Here is a 19,231-nt window from a genome sequence, read left to right as displayed (position 1 = left end):
TCCTGGAGAAGGGAATGGCACCCCACTCCAGTATCCTTGCCTGGAGAATTCCATGGACAGAGGAGCCTGGAGGTCCCACAGTCCATGGGGTCGCAAAGAGTCGGACACGATTGAGCGCACACGCACAGTTGTATTTTCCAACAAGTTTTCCTCTTTATGGGGGCGTGCATGTGTGTCTGTTTCTACTGTGTGTTTCTGAGTGTCTGTAAAAGACTTGGACTAGATTTTTCAATCTGACCTGCTGGTTTTAGATCTCTATATCTATTTATTTATCCATCTGTCCTAGGAAAAATGAGTTTTTCTACATGAAAAATGTAAACAATAGAATTTAACCATATCACAAGATCAGTACTAACACTTTAAGAATCTTTTTTTAAAAAGCTTCTATTGCTTTAAGAAGCTTTAAGAGCTTGTAAAGATGAAGAAAATTTGAAAAGATTTTCATTTGACACTTCAAGACCACTGTAAATTCTTAGCATATAACTAGCCCTTAGACCTGGTTCATTTATAAAATGGGTAACAGAATTGACCTTGGAATAAGAGCAAAATTGTAAAGGCTAATGGGATTAGGACATAGTGTACCTTCTTTCTTTCTTCTCCTTTTGTAAAAATATAAAACCCTTAGAAACTAGAGTTTTTATTATTTTATCATAATTTCCAGAAATGATGGGTAATAGTTTTCAAAAGGAATAAAATTTTATGTTTCTAATATTTAAAGAGGTTTAATATCCTTGACATAGTGATGCTGTTTAACACTGTTTTTTCTTGAAAATCCTCATTTGATTTCCATATTCTTTGCCACATAAGGAATGCCCTATGTACAAGTGGTCTGCCCTAATATTATGACAATTCCATCAAGCTATACATAAGTGCTCTTTTATTTGTGAGAAAAGATTAATTCTTTTTTTCTTTGAAAATAACTATTTGAATATGTCAGCATTGAATAAGGTAGAACAAACGTTTCATGCTTCTGTAAAGATCTTTTTCTGAGATCAATAGCAGGAAAGAGTTATCTAGGGGAAGCTAATAGAATCCAACTGAGTGGGAAGGATTTGGTCCAGTGATTCTCGAACTTTAGTGTTATGAGAAACACCTGAAGAATTTGTTAAACTGCAAATCTCTAAGCCCTGTACCCAGAGATTTTGATTTACTGGATAGTGTAGTTGACTGAATGGTGGTCTCCAAAATGATATTTCACATTCTGTCTCACAGAATCTGTGAATATGACCTTATTTAGTCATCCTGGATTATGAGGGTGGGCCCTAAATCTGTAGAGATAAGGGTCTTTATAAGAGATACACAAAAGAGGAAAAGGCACAGAGGGGAGACAGCCATGTGAAGGCGGAGGTTAGAGTTTTGTGGCCACAAGCCAAGGAACACCTGGAGCCACTAGAAGCTGGAGGAGGCAAAGTGATTCTTCCCTAGAACTTGGAAGGACTCACAGGCTAGCTGACAGCTCTGTTTCCAACTTCTGACCCTTAGAACTATAAGAGAATAAACTTTTGTTGCTTTACTGTAAACTGTTTCAGCAGCCCTAGGCTACTAAAACAGGTGTAGATCAAGAACATGCATTTCCTACAAGCAGATGCTCAGGTAAGTGGACTGTGATTTGAATAGAACTGATTTAGTAGATGCGGCAAGTTTAAATGAAAAAGAAATCCAATTCAGGGATATTCCATGAAAAGATGAATGCAATAAATTTAGATCATCAAACTGTTTAGGATAGCTGAAGATGAGCAAGAATGGAACCAAGAAGTTAGCTTGAATTGCTTTTTCTCCTTTTTGACTGTTTCTGCTGCCTTGAGTGTTCTATGCTCACAGGAGTCTGTTAACCTCAGGGTATCCTCAGGCCTTGGTTAAACTTCATTTCCTGGACGGGAGCTTCCAGATTAGGTTAGCCTTTGTTGTAACACTATTGCAGTTCTCTGTACTTCTTTGTGGCATTTGTCACCATAGTAATGTCTGTCTTTCTGGAACGTTGTATATTTTTAAGGGACAGAGGCCACAACATTCTTACGCATGGCTGTACCCCCAGTTCTAACAGAGTCTGACACACAGTAGGTATTCAAAAAACTTACCAGTGAATGGAAGTTGAGCCCTGTCCTAAGAAGAACTTCAGAGATCACTACTCTGAGTAGAACATTTGCTGTTTCTCTATTGACTGCAGATTTTTATTAAGCAGATTTAATAGATAAAATCATATGTTAGGAGGAGGCCAAAATGATTATTAAGTACTTCTTTCTGTTGCAGAATGATTTACTGAATTATATGCTCTGAATCAAAAGATGGGTTTTATAAATATATTTAAGCACTGTCCACTCCGATGATTGATGTGATCATGCTTTTCACCTTTGAGGCAAGTTGATTTTCTGTTGCTTTATGATATACATATGCCAAAAAAGAAGACACTTTCTGGAATGTATTCATTTTAATAAACACAAAAGACATGTTTTTATTAGGCTTTTAAAGATAGGCTTTGAAACTGCAGCTTCTTATTTTTTTAATCGATAATATGAAATCAACTTTTGGAGTGGACCATTACTTTTCATTTCTGAGAACAAAATGACCGATTTGTTACCATGACTACCTAACACTAGTCAGAATTTAATTGTTAAATCCCAGGGTGTCACACAGATTGGTATTCAGTTTTGGTTGAGTCACTAGCTTCAATTCTAGCTATGCAAAATGACCCAGGAAATTTCAGCAGAAATTGTTTTCTCACAGGAGTTCATTCTTCTTCTGTGGAATATCTTTTTTCTTAATCTTTCAAAGTTGACTTTTTTCAGCTTTATTGAGGTGTAACTGATGACTAAACTTGGAATATATTTAAAGTATACAATGTGACCATTTGATATAAAGGATGCTTCAGTGAGGTATCTTAAATGGTTTTTACCAACTAGATAATATTTTATATATTAGCTGCTAGCTGAAGTATATTCTGCTAGTAAGTGTAGTTTTGAATTACTATAAACACTTTGAGCCCAAGTTTTAAATTTGTATCTATCTGAATCAAAAAGCCCATACTATTCTCATAAGACTATATTTAAAAATAAAATAACTGGTGTAGGCACTTCCACTTCAGGCTAGGTTGTAAAAGTGTGATGTGGTTTATAAGAAATATAAATTTGGCCTTAGCCCATGATTTCTGGCTCATAGATCCCCAAAATGCTCAGAATTTCCTGAAAAATAAGAGCAATAGGAGCATCTTTTGTCATAACATTTGGTCTCTTGTCCTCACTTTCTGAAATCACTTCAGAGCCATAAAGGTGAAATGGGGTCTTGCTAGTCACTATAAGCCCCTTTCCACAAAAACTGTGTTTACGTTAATGAGGTAGCTTTTGGACCCACACCTAAGTATGGGAGCTGATGGGCAGGGGAGTCAGTCATGGGATTAGAGGGTTGGAACTTTCAGTTGTCCCCCTGCCCTATCTCCTGGGAGGGGATAGAGGCTGGCAATTGAATTCAATCACCAGTGACCAATGATTTAATCAATCATGCCTATCTAATGAGTCCTCCATAAAACCCTGGAAGGATGGGTTTGGAGAGCTTCTAGGGTGTTAAACATGGAGATGAGGGGAGATCGGTGAAGAATGTTGCCAGGGTGTGATGGTAAGTGTTTACCAACCAGGTCTTTGAACAAAGAAAAAACTCCAACTTATACTGTTCATCAACTTCTGCGATAGAGATACTCCCAACATGGGTGATTTCAAGCTACCAGTGTAATATTAATGAACTTGAAGTTGGGTAGAGATGCATGGTGGAACAACATTAAGTAGCATTTTCACAACAGAGACAAAACAGATGTAAACTTTTTAAAATACTGTATTGATGTATAGTTGATTTACAGTGTTGTATTAATATCTACTATACAGCAAAGTGATTTAATTGTACATGTATACATTCTTTTCCATATTATTTTCCACTATGGTTTACCACAGAATATTGAATATAATCCTGTGCTATACAGAGGGACCTTATTTATCCATACTATGTATCCATTCTAATGTATTTTTTATCTGCTGACCTCAAACTCCCAATCCATCCTTCCCCTGACCACCATCTCCCTTGATGATCACAAGTCTGTTATCTATGTCTGTGAGTCTGTTTCTGTTTTGTGGAAAAGTTCTATAAAAGTCATATTTTAGATTCCACATATAACTAATATCTTATGGTATTTGATTTTCCAACTGACTTCACTCAGTATGACAATCTCTAGGTTCATCCATGTTGCTATAAATGGCATGATTTCATCCTTTCTTATGGCTGAGTAATATTCTGTTGTACATACATATCGACCACATCTTTATTTGTCTGTTGATGGACACTTAAGTTGGTTCTATGTCTTGGCTATTGTAAACAGTGCTGCAGTGAGAACCGGGATGCATGTATCTCTTTGAATTATAGTTTTGTCTAGACATATGCCCAGGAGTGTGACTGCAGAATCGTATGGAAACTGTATGTTTAGTTTTTTGAGAAACCTTCATACTGCTTTCTATAGTGGTTGCACCAATTTACATTCCTACCAACAGTGTAGGAGGGGTCGCTTTTCTTTACACCCTCTCTAGCATTTTTTATTTGTAAGTTTTGATAATGGCCATTCTGACCAGTGTGAGGTAGTACCTCATTGTAGTTTTGATTTGCATTTCTCTAATAATTAGCAATGCTGAACATCTTTTCTTGCATTTGTTGGCTTTCTGTATGTTTTCTTTGAGGAAAGATCTATTTCGGTCTTCTGCCCAGTTTTGATTAGGTTGGTTGTTTTTGTTACTGAGTTGTATGAACTGTTTGTATAGTTTGGCAATTAAGCCCTTTTCAGTTGCATCATTCAAATATTTTCTCCCTTTGCATAGGTTGTCTTTTTTTTTTAATGGCTTGCTTTACTGTACAAGAGCTTGTAAGTTTAATTAGACCCTGTTTCTATATTTTTCCTTCCATTTTTACTGCCTTGAGAGAGACTGACCTAAGAAAACATTGGTACAATTTATGTTAAAGAATATTTTGCCTACGTTCTCTTCTAGGAGTTTTATGATGTCATGTCTTATATTTAAATCTTTAAGCCATTTTGAACAACAGATATCTTAAGGGCATAGAGAACAAAAAACTATAAAACTGGAAAGTCATGATTTTTGAGTATTGATTGCCTTTGCTTTTAATACTGGAAATGTAGAGGTAAATGTCTTTTTATTTGCAAATAATCTGATTATCTATATAGAACATTTATGAGATTCTGGGACCATTTTCCCTTACCTGTGGCTTTTTTAACTTGTCCTTTACCTTCAACTGCTCTGGTTCGGAAGGGTTTTTATGCCATGTCATGGCTTCACATTTTGAGGTTTTGCTCAACTATTTTGTTCTGACTCACTTGGTGACATTAGTGCCTGAGATATTTTTAAAGACTCATATTCTGATAGTGAAATAGCTCATTTGCCAAACAAGATTTTGTGCCCAGATATCTTTCTGAGCTGAGTGTCACTTTTTCCTATTGTTTTCCAGAACCCCTAATTACATTTCTGTGTTGATTTATTCTGCCGATTCAATTTGCTTACTAGAGAATCTTTAAAAATATATTAATTTTCAATACATGGCTTTCAATTTTCAATACATGGCTAATATAAATTTGGACATACTCAACTTTCTGCCCATTACATAGAGAAAGCAGTTGATGCTGCTGCTGCTGCTAAGTCACTTCAGTCGTGTCCGACTCTGTGCGACCCCATAGACGGCAGCCCACCAGGCTCCCCCATCCCTGGTATTCTCCAGGCAAGAACACTGGAGTGGGTTGCCATTTCCTTCTCCAATGCATGAAAGTGAAAAGTGAAAGTGAAGTCGCTCAGTCGTGTCCAACCCTTAGTGACCCTATGGACTGCAGCCTACCAGGCTCCTCTGTCCGTGGGATTTTCCAGGCAAGAGTACTGGAGTGGGGTGACGTTGCCTTCTCGGAAATAATGTAAGTTTGAATTCACAATAATTTGAATTATTCTAAAACAATTTTAATGTAATATTCTAAACATCCTATTTACAGTTTCTTATTTTACCAAAGACACGAGAAGCAATATAAAAAACACATTATGGTTAATAATTTGTGATTATGTTTATCAGATAATAAGAGAAAATAAAGGACAAGAGGACTTTCTAGAAAAATTGATTCTGATATTCTCTGCTTTGTTTAGAAATAATGAAAAACTGAGTTTTGTAATGACATCTCTGGTTTTCCAAACCACTGCTTGTTGAGTGCCATTCACTTATTTATTTACCAAACAGAACCTACTGTGTAGCTGGTCTGAGCTCCTTCAGTGAAAGCTGACACAGGTGACAGTTGGATTCCAGGCTGGATAGTTAGAATCAAGTTTCCCCAAAAGATGGAAATTGACAGCCAAGACAGATCCGTTACATTGACCTTTCTTGGCTGGAAAACTGGGACCTTGAAGTAAGGCTGAGGGCCATGTGGGTGGACGTCCCTGGGGAATTTGGCTCTGTGGTCTCCCGTGAAGTCTCAGTCCACACTGTTGGAGTCCCACCCAGCCTAGTGGCATGCACTAGAGTTCAAAGTTATATTATTTAGGGCTAATTATAAACTATTTCCGCAAGAACCCATCCACCTCCTCTACAGGCTGCCAGGGGTTCAAACCTGGCATAACCAGCTGTTGAGAGGGGTAAGAAATCACACTCTGAAGGACCAGCGAGAATTAACTAGCATGTACCAGCAGGGTCTGGAAAGTTCCCCTAGGAGTGATGTGATGGGAATCAATTCATAAAACACTTGAATATGAAACTCATCAGGGACTGATTTTTTTTCTCTGCCATTTGTGACAGTATTTAAAAACAAAACCAGGAGTGTTCATATTAGAACACATTTGTTCTCTGAAGGGAGCATTTTGTCTACTGTATGTGAAGTGGGTCAGAGAGGGGCGAAGACTGGAGGGAGGGAATCTCTGTGTTAAACAGTCAGACCAGGAAATACTTCTTCCTGGAATAGAACTACTGAAGCAGTTTGCTTAGCAAGACTCACTTAAAAACCTTCTCTTCACCGAGCCCATCAGTAAAAAGCTGTTGTGCTGTGAATTGAGAGTCATGCTGCTGAGGGCTGAGAAGGGAACTGGAGGTGAGGACACAGAGCCCAGGGCTGGGTGGTGCCAGCATCAAAGGGAAGGCAGACTGGAAGCCAGCACCTTTCTGCTCCCGGGACCTGCTCACCAGACTGGTTTCCCAATACTACTGCACGGCCACAGCTGTTGACAGCGTTCCCGTGACAAGCCTTCTCTGGTTCATGGCATGAATTGCAAGGTACAGGTTTTGCTTGAGAGATTTCTCTCAGAATTCTGAGTTTTCCTTCTTTATTTACCTGAGACAGTATTTTATTAAGACAAACCTAAAAAGGAGCAGCCAGGCAAGCATTTGTTTTCTTGCAAGTTTTAATTAGAAAGAAATGCCAAACACGTTTGGGTATGTTCCTCCTTAATCTTTCACACCTCTTAACAATTTTGTTCTTGGACTACTTTAATAATGTTTCATTTTAACTCACCATGAATTCTATAAAAAACCAGATTGTGTAGTTTCAGCAGTGGTTACTTGTTGTCTCAGCCAAAGGAAATATTTTTTACTGGCTTAGGCTGAAGAAATGAATTAAATTTTAATCTTTAGCAAGTTTAGCAAATTAGAAAAGTCTGTGCAGTTCACATGACATTCTTTTATCTTAGTTTTTCTGTGTTGCTTCGTTCAATCAAGAAAAGAAGGAAGAAAAAAATAACTTGTGAAGATCACCATACTAAGAGTATGGCTAGTTTCCTTAAGTAAAGAAGGTAATTTCCCCCTTGTCTGTAAATAAAATTGTCATGGCTTTCTCCCCATTCCCCATTAGCAAGGTACAATAGCACTTTCCTCAGTGCAGGTTAGAAAAGAAATAAGGGATCCCTGGGTAAGAAACAAGTGGAGCACAGGCAAGAAGACCACAGGTTCTATAGATTTCCACTTACACACCTACAAGACAGTCCAATAGAAATACTAAAAACTGATCATGGAAGATACGAAAGGGTGGCCCAGTTTGCCAGGAAGTCAGTCTGTTGTCGCGCAGATGAGACTGAAATGAAGGCTGGACTAAGGTGAATCATGGCTCTCCACTTGGAGCCCGGGGAGTCGAGGCACACAGTTCTCAGCAGAACTTCCTCTCCTTCTCTTATTTAGGAGGACGCCTGGCCTGGTGGTCTGGCAGCGGGTGACAAGTGGGGCCTGTGCCCCTGGGACACGCCACACTGAGTGGGGCCAGGAGCGATTTTGTTCCCGGTGTGCGCTGAACACAGACATCTGTCCCCGACAAAGGTCTCATCTGGCTCCTCGTGAGGAGAAACATGCCAAACAAGGACTCAGGGTATTGCTGCAGCTAATTCCCGGCTGCTCAGGAAACACAGAGCTTAGCGCCAGCCTAAGCACTGTTCTTCCTGCTGTGACTGCCTCTGGCTTAGACTCTGGCTTAGTGACCCAGGCGGTTCAGTATTTACACTCTGAATGGAAAATCCCAACCTTACGCTTCACTTTTTATCTGGGCCTGAGAGATCTGGATGAAGATCCAAGTAATCTTTGACAGACTCCTTCTCGCCTCCACAACTGAACAAGTAGATACCTCTTTAAGGATGAGCAAACAGGAAAAATCCATCTGACATGTAAAAAGATATTGCTGTTTTAAAAGACGGAGCTATGCTGTAGAGCCAAAGCAAGTGCCTTCTTATGAACTGCAGTTACTGTTCAAAATACAGGGGGAAAGTTCAAGTTTTAAATTTATGATCTTCACATGATAGAGAAGAGTTTACTGAGTCTACAGAAGTAAACAAGGTGGTCACAAAGAACAATCTGAGGTCGGAAAAAAGAGAACAGAAGAAAAATGACTGATTGTCATGGTTAAAGCCTAAATTAAGATCAGGTTTGGGGTTGCAGAAAATTCAATTTGTGAAGTAAATGATAACCTCTGGAATTCATCCAGGATTCAGAGGAATAAAGAGATGAAATGATGTGAAAAAATTTTAAAGATAAGTAATGAAAGACTGAACAAGAATCTCAGAAAAAGAGAACAGAGTAGGTGTAGGAAGAGAAATAACCAGGAAATAGATTAAAAAACTTTCTGGAGCTGAACAAACATTAAACATTAATTGTTTTCAGATTAAGAGGTCAACAAGTTCTGGTAAAATTAAATAAGATCAACCCCTAGACAGAGCCTGGCAAATATTTTGACTTTCAAAGATTAGAGAAAAATGTATGCTGCTGCTGCTGCTAAGTCGCTTCAGTCGTGTCCGACTCTGTGCGACCCCATAGACACCCACCAAGCTCCCCCGTCCCTGGGATTCTCCAGGCAAGAACACTGGAGTGGGTTGCCATTTCCTTCTCCAATGCATGAAAGTGAAAAGTGAAAGGGAAGTCTCTCAGTCGTGTCCAACTCTTCGCGACCCCATGGCCTGCAGCCCACCAGGCTCCTCCATCCATGGGATTTTCCAGGCAAGAGTACTGGAGCAGGGTGCCATTGCCTTCTCCGAGAGAAAATCTACACCTATTTATAAAAAGTTATCTACTAGGAAGGAAAAGCCCCACGGTTTCTCTACTACCAAATGCCTAAAGATAAAGGAGTAACTGTTACAGACTTCTGAGGGAGAAAGATGTGACACAAAGATTTTACTACATAGGCATTGAGAGAGGAATTTAAAAATAAAATGCTACATTTTAAGAAAATGGAAGGTCACATGTACATAAATATTGTTATCAAGTTCTATTAAACATCTAGAGGACAGTTACTTTTCTTCTGTTCATCTTATGGTAGAGCATAGAAAAGATGGAAATCTTTTCCATTTATTTAAACATGTTTAGCATAAGCCTAATGTCAAAATCTGGTGGATATAGCAGAAAAAAATGACAGGATAGCTTCATATAAATATAGATTTTAAAATGTGGGGGAAAAATAAGTAAATTGATTCAGTAGCATAATGTGAAAATAATATGCCAAGTTTAGATGGGTTTATTTCAGAATTGAAAGGACTGTTTAATATTAGGAAATCCATTCATGCAGTATGTCATCAGAGGCCAAAGGGGGAAAAAAAAAAGGTTCCAGATAGAGAAAACAAGGCATTTAATACAATTCAACTCCAACTTCTGGCTTTAAAATGTTTATAATGAATAAGAAATGGAAAGAAGCTTTTTTTTTTTTTTTAAATCCAAATCTACTATCATGCCTGATACTGAAGCAGTGAAGGGATTGCTATTAATAAGAACAAGACAAGAATTCCTGATACTACCACTGTTTTTTTTCTGGGAAGTTCTTACTACAATTATATGAGAAAAAGAGTTAAGAAATACAGATACTGGAAGAGAAAAATACAAATTATTTTTATTTGAAAATAACAATACTATTTACCTAGAAAACCTCCCCAAATAAGGGAAACACTACTTATGGTTACTAGTCTAAAAATAAATATAAAAATAAGATTGTTTTGTTATATGCTGCAAACAACCAGTTAGAAATTACAAAGGGAAAATTTCTTTCATGATAGGACAAAAACACCAAATAAATAACTTGTAAAAATCTTAATAAGAAATGTGTAGGACCAATATAAGAGTATTTATTAAATTTATTAATAGTAAGAGAAAGATCTGAATAAATAAAGAGACATCATGGTTAGTGTTGGGAAGAATAAAAATTATACAGTTTTCCCAAAAAGATACACATTCTTCCCAAATTAATTTATACCTCTTGAAGTCAATTCCAATTAAGACCCAAATTTGATTATTTTTATATTCAAACAAAATTATTCTTAAGTTTCTCTGAAAGAGTAGTTTCTAGGAAAAAACAATATAATTGGGGAAAAACCAGATATCAAAATATAATTTAAAAAATACAATAATTAAAACATCTATAAATATCTGCTCATTCTCTCTGGAATGAGAAGGTATAGGTGGATTCAAAGAAGAGAACTGCAAACCAGAAAAATACCATATTTGATATAAGTATTTGAGAGAAATAAAGCTCATAGGTTTCAAACAACAGCTAATTTAGAAATAAAAATGATTATGTTAGATTCCTACTTAATTACCGTGAAGTAAATTCCAGGTAGTTAAAATATAGAAATATGAAAAATAAAGTCATTAAGAAACTTAGAAAGACGTAGATGAATATATAATTTAGTACCAAAGTCAGAAACCAGAGGAGAATATTAGTATATTCTAGCTACCTCAAAATTAAAATTATCTGTTAAAATCACTATGTACAAAACATGAAAGTAATGAAAGCAAAATATGTCATAATCTGTGAAAGAGTTATAAAACTGGCTTACAGTAGGTGCCAATAATAAATACTTGTTGAATATATGAATCAATAAGTGGAAATGAAAAGCACTCTTAGGAAACAATGAGAAAGACAGTAAAGTCCCAGTGGAAATGAGGGCAAAGGCCATGCAAAGCAATTTCACAAAAGAAATACAAGTGCTTAGCATACATATAAAAAATTCAATTGCATTAGTATAAGATAAATCCAGTTAAAATGAGTCACCATTTCTTAACTAAATTGGCAAATATTAGAAATAATCCTAGTACTTTAATCCCACAGAGTCCTGTGTTCTCATACCCAAGATAATATTGTTGTGACATACCCTTTCTAGACATAAGTTTGGGAATATGCATTAAAAGTCTCAAAATATTTGTGTTTATGTTGGAAACAGCCATTTCACTTTTGGAATCTTTACTAAGGAAAAAAAAGCAGACAATCACAAAGGAGTTATTTATGAGGACGTTCATTGCAGCATACTTAAAATGTAAAAAAAAAAAGGAAGGACCAATTAAATCTCTAATGAACATTTTAAAATGTTTTTGAAGAATATTCAATAAAGTGAGAAAACACAATCTAGATTTGGGTGGAAGGCAAACTGACAGTGTTATGTATTGCTGATACTAATAACTGTCTACAACATCTGTTGAGGGCTTGCTAAATGCCAAGCATCATACTTATATTGTACCTGAAACATCTGCCTATCCTTCACTGCGTGTAAGTTCAAGTCTTATACCCATTTTGCAGAGGAGAAAAGGTCTGTCTCTTTTTGAGAATCTACTTCCTTTAATTTCTTTAAATACATCTATGTAATACATAGAAAGACTGATAAAATATCCTTTAAAATGCTATAATGGCAGGAAAATGGGTAATTCTTTCTTTTTTATATTTTTATTATTTTCCCCAATCAATATGGATTGGTATTATTTCAGAGAGAAAGCTTCAACAATTTTTAAACCCCCAGATTAACTTAGTTCAAGCCCTAAACCACTTCCTCCCCTTCCCCAGCATACAGGTTCTCAGTGAGAATTCTTTCACCACCAGAATTAAAAAATTAAAAAGCAGAGATATTACTTTGCCAATAAAGGTATAGTCAAAGCTATGGTTTTTCCATTAGTCATGCATGGAGGTGAGAGTTGGACCATAAAGAAGGCTGAGCACTGAAGAATTGATGCTTTTGAACTGTGGTGTAGGTGAAGACTCTTGAGAGTGCCTTGGACTGCAGGGAGATCCAATCAGTCCATCCTAAAGGAAATCAGTCCTGAATATTCTTTGGAAGGACTGATGCTGAAGCTAAAATTCCAGTACTTTGGCCACCTGATGTGAAGAACTGACTCATTGGAAAAGACCCTGATGCTGGGAAAGATTGAAGGCAGGAGGAGAAGGGGACCACAGAGGATGATATGGTTGGATGGCATCACCGACTCGATGGACATGAACTTGAGCAAGTTCCGGGAGATGGTGAAGGACAGGGAGGCCTGGCATGCTGCAGTCCGTGGGATTGCAAAGAGTTGGACACATCTGAGCAATTGAACCACAATAGCAATGAGAATTCATGTCCATAATTAGTGGTCTTGACATAATATAAGATAATAAATCATTTAGAGCTATTAAACATAAACATAAACCCTACACTGGCCATACCATATACTGTAATGCCTAAATGAGTGGAGCCAGAGTGCTGGGTCCAAATCCTCCCTTAGACTTACCATTCATTTCATCTTGGGTAAGTCAACTAATCTGAGGAAATTAGTCATTTTCTCTGTAAAATGAAGAGGAAAGTAGTAGCTTCCTCCTTGTTTACTTTGAACAGTAAATGAGTTAATATGTGTAAAGCATAGTGACTGGCCCATGGTAAGTACTACATAGTGTGAGGTATTATTTTTATTAGTAAATGTATTAAATTTTGAAAGTACATAATATTATTTTAGAAAAAATTTCAGCAGACTGAATTGTTTCAGGTATATTTCTGGTTTGTTAACTGGGAAATAGCATTCACTAGAGCTGAGCATTGTCTGAAATTCTATTCAAGGCATTTTCACAATGCTGTTGTTTACCTGCCACTCCAATAATTGAAGATGCAAGAAAATAAAAATTCTGATTAATAAAGAAATTAATAAAATCTGGGGCTCAACAAAAGTGCATTTGGGTTCTGCTAAACTTGGAAAGATTAACTCCAATCTTGGGGCATTTTATTGGGGAGGGCAAACAGAAAAATAACACTCTGACTTAATCATGCTCCACAGGTGTGAGCACAACTTTAGAAACACCAAAGGGGCCATGCGAATGGACTGTCTGATTGGCTTTCAGTAGCCTAATAAATGCTTGACTTTTGTTAATGTGGTAATTTTGGAATGATAAGTGGAACCTGCCAACAATGCCATTTTGCTTGATTGCACTGTAATTGCTTTTATGTTATTGATCTCAAACTGTGCATAATAAGAGACTATTTTAACTCTAATAATAAATAATATACTTTGTTTTTATATGGCTAAATAATATCCTACAGAAGCCACATCCTTACGTTCTAGAATAATGGTTTAATATAAACATTCAAGGAAGCCCTGCCTTTTCTGACTGTTCATAGGGTTGATGGACTTGCTTATTCTTATTTCACAATGTAAAACTGGGTTGAGGTGTGCTTGTTGAGTATGTTGCTGCTGCTAAGTCGCTTCAGTCGTGTCTGACTCTGTGCGACCTTATGGATGGCAGCCCACCAGGCTCCCCTGTCCCTGGGATTCTCCAGGCAAGAACACTGGAGTGGGTTGCCATTTCCTTCTCCAATGCATGAAAGTGAAAAGTGAAAGTGAAGTGGCTCAGTCGTGTCCGACTCGTAGCGACCCCATGGACTGTAGCCTGCCAGGTTCCTCCACCCGTGGGATTTTCCAGGCAAGAGTACTGGAGTGGGGTGCCATTGCCTTCTCCGGAGTATGTTGCAGACTTACCTAAATAATGAATTTAAAACACATTGTAAAAAAAACTCTATAGAACTCAATAACAACATACTTCATTCTAGTGTGCAAACAGTATTAGATCTTCACAGCACAATTAGTGATAATAATAAAAACCTTTGTGACATTTAAGATGCTAAATAATACTTGAAATTCAAGGCAACAAAAACAAGGAAACAATAGAAGAGAGGCTATTTTGAGTGCCCGTAATGCATTTGTGACTCAACATGTGAAGGTTTTACAGGGCTTGTTTATCCTAGAGATGTGACACATAACAAGAAATTTAGTGCTCATTGTTCCAAAGCGTGGCTCTTTGTGACAAAGAAAATTATAGGGATTTACCAAGTAAATATTCCCCTCATCATCCTATCACCCCTGCACCCCCAACCCTAATTAGATTCTGTCTTTGTTGTTGTCTAGTCCCTGAGTCATGTCCTACTCTTTTGCGACCCCATGGACTATAACCCTCCAGGCTCCTCTGTCCATGGGATTTTCCAGGCAAGAATAATGGAGTGGGTTGCCTTTTCCTTCTACAGGGGATCTTCCTGACCCAGGGATGGAACACAGATCTCCTGCTTGGCAGGCAGATTCTTTACCACTAAGCTACCTGGGAAGCCCTAATTAGAGTCTAGGGATGTCTAATGTTTTGCACTGCTGGGACATTCTGCAATTTCTCTGTGTCGACTTAGCTATTAAAATAATATTCACCTCAACTTGTATAGCATTTGTTATGTGCCAGACACTATTTGGATGCTTTACATTCCTTAACTCATTGAATCCTCAATAAGGACACTACAAGATAGGTAAATTACTGTCCCCATTTTAAATATGAAGAAACAGGCAGAAAGTGGGTACATGACTTGCTGAGGTCAAATGACTAATAAGTAGCAAAGCCAGGAAGACTGGCTCTCTAAAGATGGGGCTAAGAATCCTTGGATCACAGAACTATTCAGAGAATTAATAAGATATCTTATAGAAAGTTCCCAGGACTCCAGAGGGTTTGTTGTAATGTATATGTACACAAATGTACACAAATGCACTTGTGTGTATGTCTGTGATTTTTCTGTACTTTTTGTGCAGCTCAGTGCCTGATTATTTCCTTTGAGTTCTCTTTCCCTGTGTTCCACCACTGACGATGGAGGGCTTTGATGTCAAGCATCAATCCTCAGGAGCCATCTCTCTCCAGACATGGCACCCAGGTATGTTTCTTCGGGTATTAAACATTGTAGTAGTCAGCGTGGTGATTACAAGGACAAAGCAAAATAATAATGCTAGGTGGTAGTGCCTAGAGCGGTTTGTCTCCCTGCTAAACCATTCCAAAGAAATATGCATTGTTAATTTTTTCTGGAGGAGACGGCAACCCACTCCAGTATTCTTGCCTGAAGAATCCCATGGACAGAGGAGCCTGGTGGGCTACAATCCATGGGGTCGCAAAGAGTTGGACACGACTGAGTGACTAACACACACACACACAGAGACACACACACACACATATTAATTTTCTTACTACACAAGTACAGCTTAAGATCCCATCCTACCAAACTCCCTTTGTTTCTAATTAAATTGCCCCTTCTAAGCCTTACAATAATATAGAAATCTTTTAATACAGAGATTATCAAGCCGCTAGTGATACTGGTGTTGCTATTGCTGCTGCTAATGCTAATAGCGTTTGACATTTTTTTTTGGAGGGGTTTGCAGGCATTCTTCTAAGTATCTTACACATTTCTTCATTTTACCCTTACAATAGACCTAGGAGGCACGTAACATTATTTCTTACTTATTACCGTCTTCTCTGTCTTCCAGCTTCCTCTGGAATCACAAAGCTCTAAGTTGCAGAGTCAGAGTTCAAGCCAGGTCCCTCCAGACTCTACGCGGGGCTCTCGGGCAGTTTACTCTGGAGCCCTAGCACACCTCCTTGGAGCAGTGCCTTGTGGGTATCTACTCGTAGTGCGTGTTCCCTGCTCCACGGCCAAACCAAGTGCTGGTGTGGCTGCAGGGGTGGCTGGTGGACAAACAGTCCTGCGTCTCCCAGTCTCGCTTTTGGTTGCAATTAGATAGTACAGCATACAAGCTCTGGCTCAGTGCCCTGGGCTGCAGATTTCTCTTGTTTATTGCAAGGCACTCTCAAATAAAGGCTTTTAAACAAGCTGTAGTTATAATAGCATTTGCTCACTCTCACTGGTAAAGAAAGCAGAATTTCACATTTAGATAGCTGCCAATCTGTTATAATTTTTTGTTGTTGTTGTTTTTCATGGCTGGTCCAAGAAGAGTTGAAACTTAAATGTGACTTGACCTTTTTTTCCCTCCCTGGGAGTTTGAGTACCAGAATATCTGAAGCAGAGTCCTTTTTGGCCTATGACTGTGGGCATTAGTGACCACGTTTTTTGGAGACTTCGGTAAATCCTTAGAGAAAATAATACTCATTTTCTGTGTGTGCTTCTCTTCCCTGCCTTTGTCTCTGTCATCACTGTTCTTAACGCTCCTGCTTTGTTTAAGCGATAAGTCAGGCAGGCAGCACCACCAGTCTGTTTTCACTGAGATGTCAGGGTGTGCTGTGTTCTCTGTCCAGCACTCCAGAGCCTTCTTTAGGTGACACTTCTGTGAACACCTCTTCCTGGCCTTCTGCCACAACAGTCTCTCAAATTGGTGTTTGGCTCAAGTTCTATCAGGTTCTTTAAACACTGTATTTTTATTTTTATGAAAATTTAAAACTTAAAAAAAACGGATAAAAACCAAAACCTCTTTTTGTGCAAAGATAATTCATGATTAAGAGACATTTTCATAAGACTTGACGTTCATAAATCAGTGTTCCTCACTTAATTCCTGGAACCTTTGAAATCCACAGACTTTCTCAGAAGAAGGATGGAGCTTGGAACATTTGCATTTCCTGTCTAACAACTGCTCTGAGGTCTTCCTTTTGCAGGGGAATCTCCCATTGTGCTAGCTCCTCACCCTGTTCTGTGTCGTCTCTGCTTATTCCATCCCTTTGTTTCCCCTTTTTTCTTGCAACTCCCACCTTCTCCACTTATATCAATCACCTCCTCTGAGTCCTTTTTTATTCCCTGTGTCCTTGTCACTTTCTGAGCCTACCTTTCTCTTCTGCTTGACCTTTGCCCTCTGCCCTCTGCCCCTGGTAATTCCACTTCTGTTTCTGGCTTTAAAATGAGGTGGATGAAACTGGAGCCTATTATACAGAGTGAAGTAAGCCAGAAAGAAAAACACCAATACAGTATACTAACGCATATATATGGAATTTAGAAAGATGGTAACAATAACCCTGTGTACGAGACAGCAAAAGAGACACTGATGTATAGAACAGTCTTATGAACTCTGTGGGAGAGGGAGAGGGTGGGAAGATTTGGGAGAATGGCATTGAAACATGTAAAATATCATGTATGAAACGAGTTGCCAGTCCAGGTTTGATGCACGATACTGGATGCTTGGGGCTGGTGCACTGGGACGACCCAGAGGGATGGTGTGGGGAGGGAGCAGGGAGGAGGGTTCAGGATGGGGAACACGTGTATACCTGTGGCGGATTCATTTTGATATTTGGCAAAACTAATACAATTATGTAAAGTTTAAAAATAAAAAAAAAGAAAATAAAGTTATTAACTGGCAGGAAATGGAAGAGCAGAGAAAATCAGCCTGTGCTAACAAGTGATCTGAATAATACAACATATTTAAAGAAATATGGAGTCCCTGGTGGCTCAGATGGTAGAGTCTGCCTGCAGTGCGGGAGACCCAGGTTTGATTCCCTGGGTTGGGAAGATCCCCGGAGAAGGAGATGGCAACCCACTCCATTATTCTTGCTTGGGAATCCAATGGACAGAGGAGCCTGACAGGCTACAGTCCATGGGGTCACAAAGAGTCAGACATGATGGAGTGACTTCACTTTCACTTAAAGAAATATGATTTTCTTTGATAACATTGTGCTCAAGAGGGAGGGAATAGAGCGCTAGAAGTTAGCAAGTGTTAATAAGAGAAAAGAAAGATTAAAAATGAGTGGGTCATTGCTCAAAGATGAAAATTATTGTTTAGCTGCCTTCTTTCTGCAGCTGTACTGTTTACTCAGGTGTTCGCTGTTGTTTCGTCACTCAGCCCCGTCCGACTCTTTGAGAGCTCACGGACTGCAGCCCGCCAGGCTCCCGGGTCTGTGGGATTCTCCAGGCAAGAACACTGGAGTGGGCTGTCATTTCCTTCTCCAGGGGATCTTCCCGACCAGGGCTCAAACTTGCGTCTCCTGCTTGGAAGGTGTATTCTTTACCACTGAGCCACCAGGGAAGCCTCTGTACTCAGTAAATTCTTTTAAAAACACTTGGATATGTGGGCTATCTTATCATAGGCTTCTGCTTCTAAGATTTCTGAGGTTTTAATTCTTCAAAATTTATTTTATTTCCTACACATCTCCCAGGAGATAGAGCTTCCAAGTATTCTCTGGGAGTCTTCAGGACCGGTCCCCTGTCTTCTCCTGCAAACTCACACCAAGTGCCGCACTGATCCTCTCCGAGAGGTGTGGAATGAGGGAGGCCCTTGGTCTTGTCTTTATTTGTATCATCCAGTGGAGTATGTTGTTATTATTTCCTAGCTTATATAATCTTTAGTTATTTCCTCTTTATAAGACATGAATATGTATGTGTTCCAAACCAGACCAACTTATTTTGAACCTTTGGGGAGGCTGTAAGTGATTAATGAGTAGTTTTTGCTTTGACAAAATCTCCTCAAGGCTAGTTCACAAATCTTAGAGCTCATAAGATACGAGAAGATGATGGCATCCCAAGCCTTCCTCTTAAACATGATGGCATGAGCACATTAGTTCTTCTCGACTCCCTCTCCTACTAAAATAGCAACCAAAGGATAAACAAAGGTGAAGAACCACAGAGATGCTGAGAATGGAAGAAATTATGGCAGCAGATGAGATAATGACTACCATTTTGGAATAAGGAAAGCAAATGGATAAATGTAAAAAAAGTTAGCCTGCCAG

General features: G+C 38.5%; 1 long non-coding RNA gene across 4 annotated transcripts in view; it reads left to right on the top strand.

Annotated features, from left to right (window-relative positions):
* The window catches only part of LOC112587937, a 70,195-nt gene extending 53,799 nt beyond the window's left edge, over window positions 1-16,396 (top strand). For 2 of the 4 annotated variants that reach the window (XR_006543081.2, XR_003112479.3), the window contains 2 exons: window positions 15,331-15,449; window positions 16,054-16,396. This is a non-coding gene — a long non-coding RNA (uncharacterized LOC112587937). Of the gene's footprint in view, window positions 1-1,304; window positions 1,594-6,993; window positions 7,285-15,330; window positions 15,450-16,053 lie in introns of those variants that run through there. The other 2 variants (XR_006543080.2, XR_003112478.3) reach the window with 2 other exon arrangements.
* Window positions 16,397-19,231: the final 2,835 nt, after the last annotated feature.

This window comes from Bubalus bubalis, chromosome 11, assembly GCF_019923935.1.
Source record: "Bubalus bubalis isolate 160015118507 breed Murrah chromosome 11, NDDB_SH_1, whole genome shotgun sequence".
In the NCBI taxonomy this organism is placed as follows: Eukaryota; Metazoa; Chordata; class Mammalia; order Artiodactyla; family Bovidae; genus Bubalus; species Bubalus bubalis.
The sequence above is the reverse complement of the archived record's forward strand: the minus strand, read 5'-3'. Positions and strand labels throughout refer to the sequence as shown.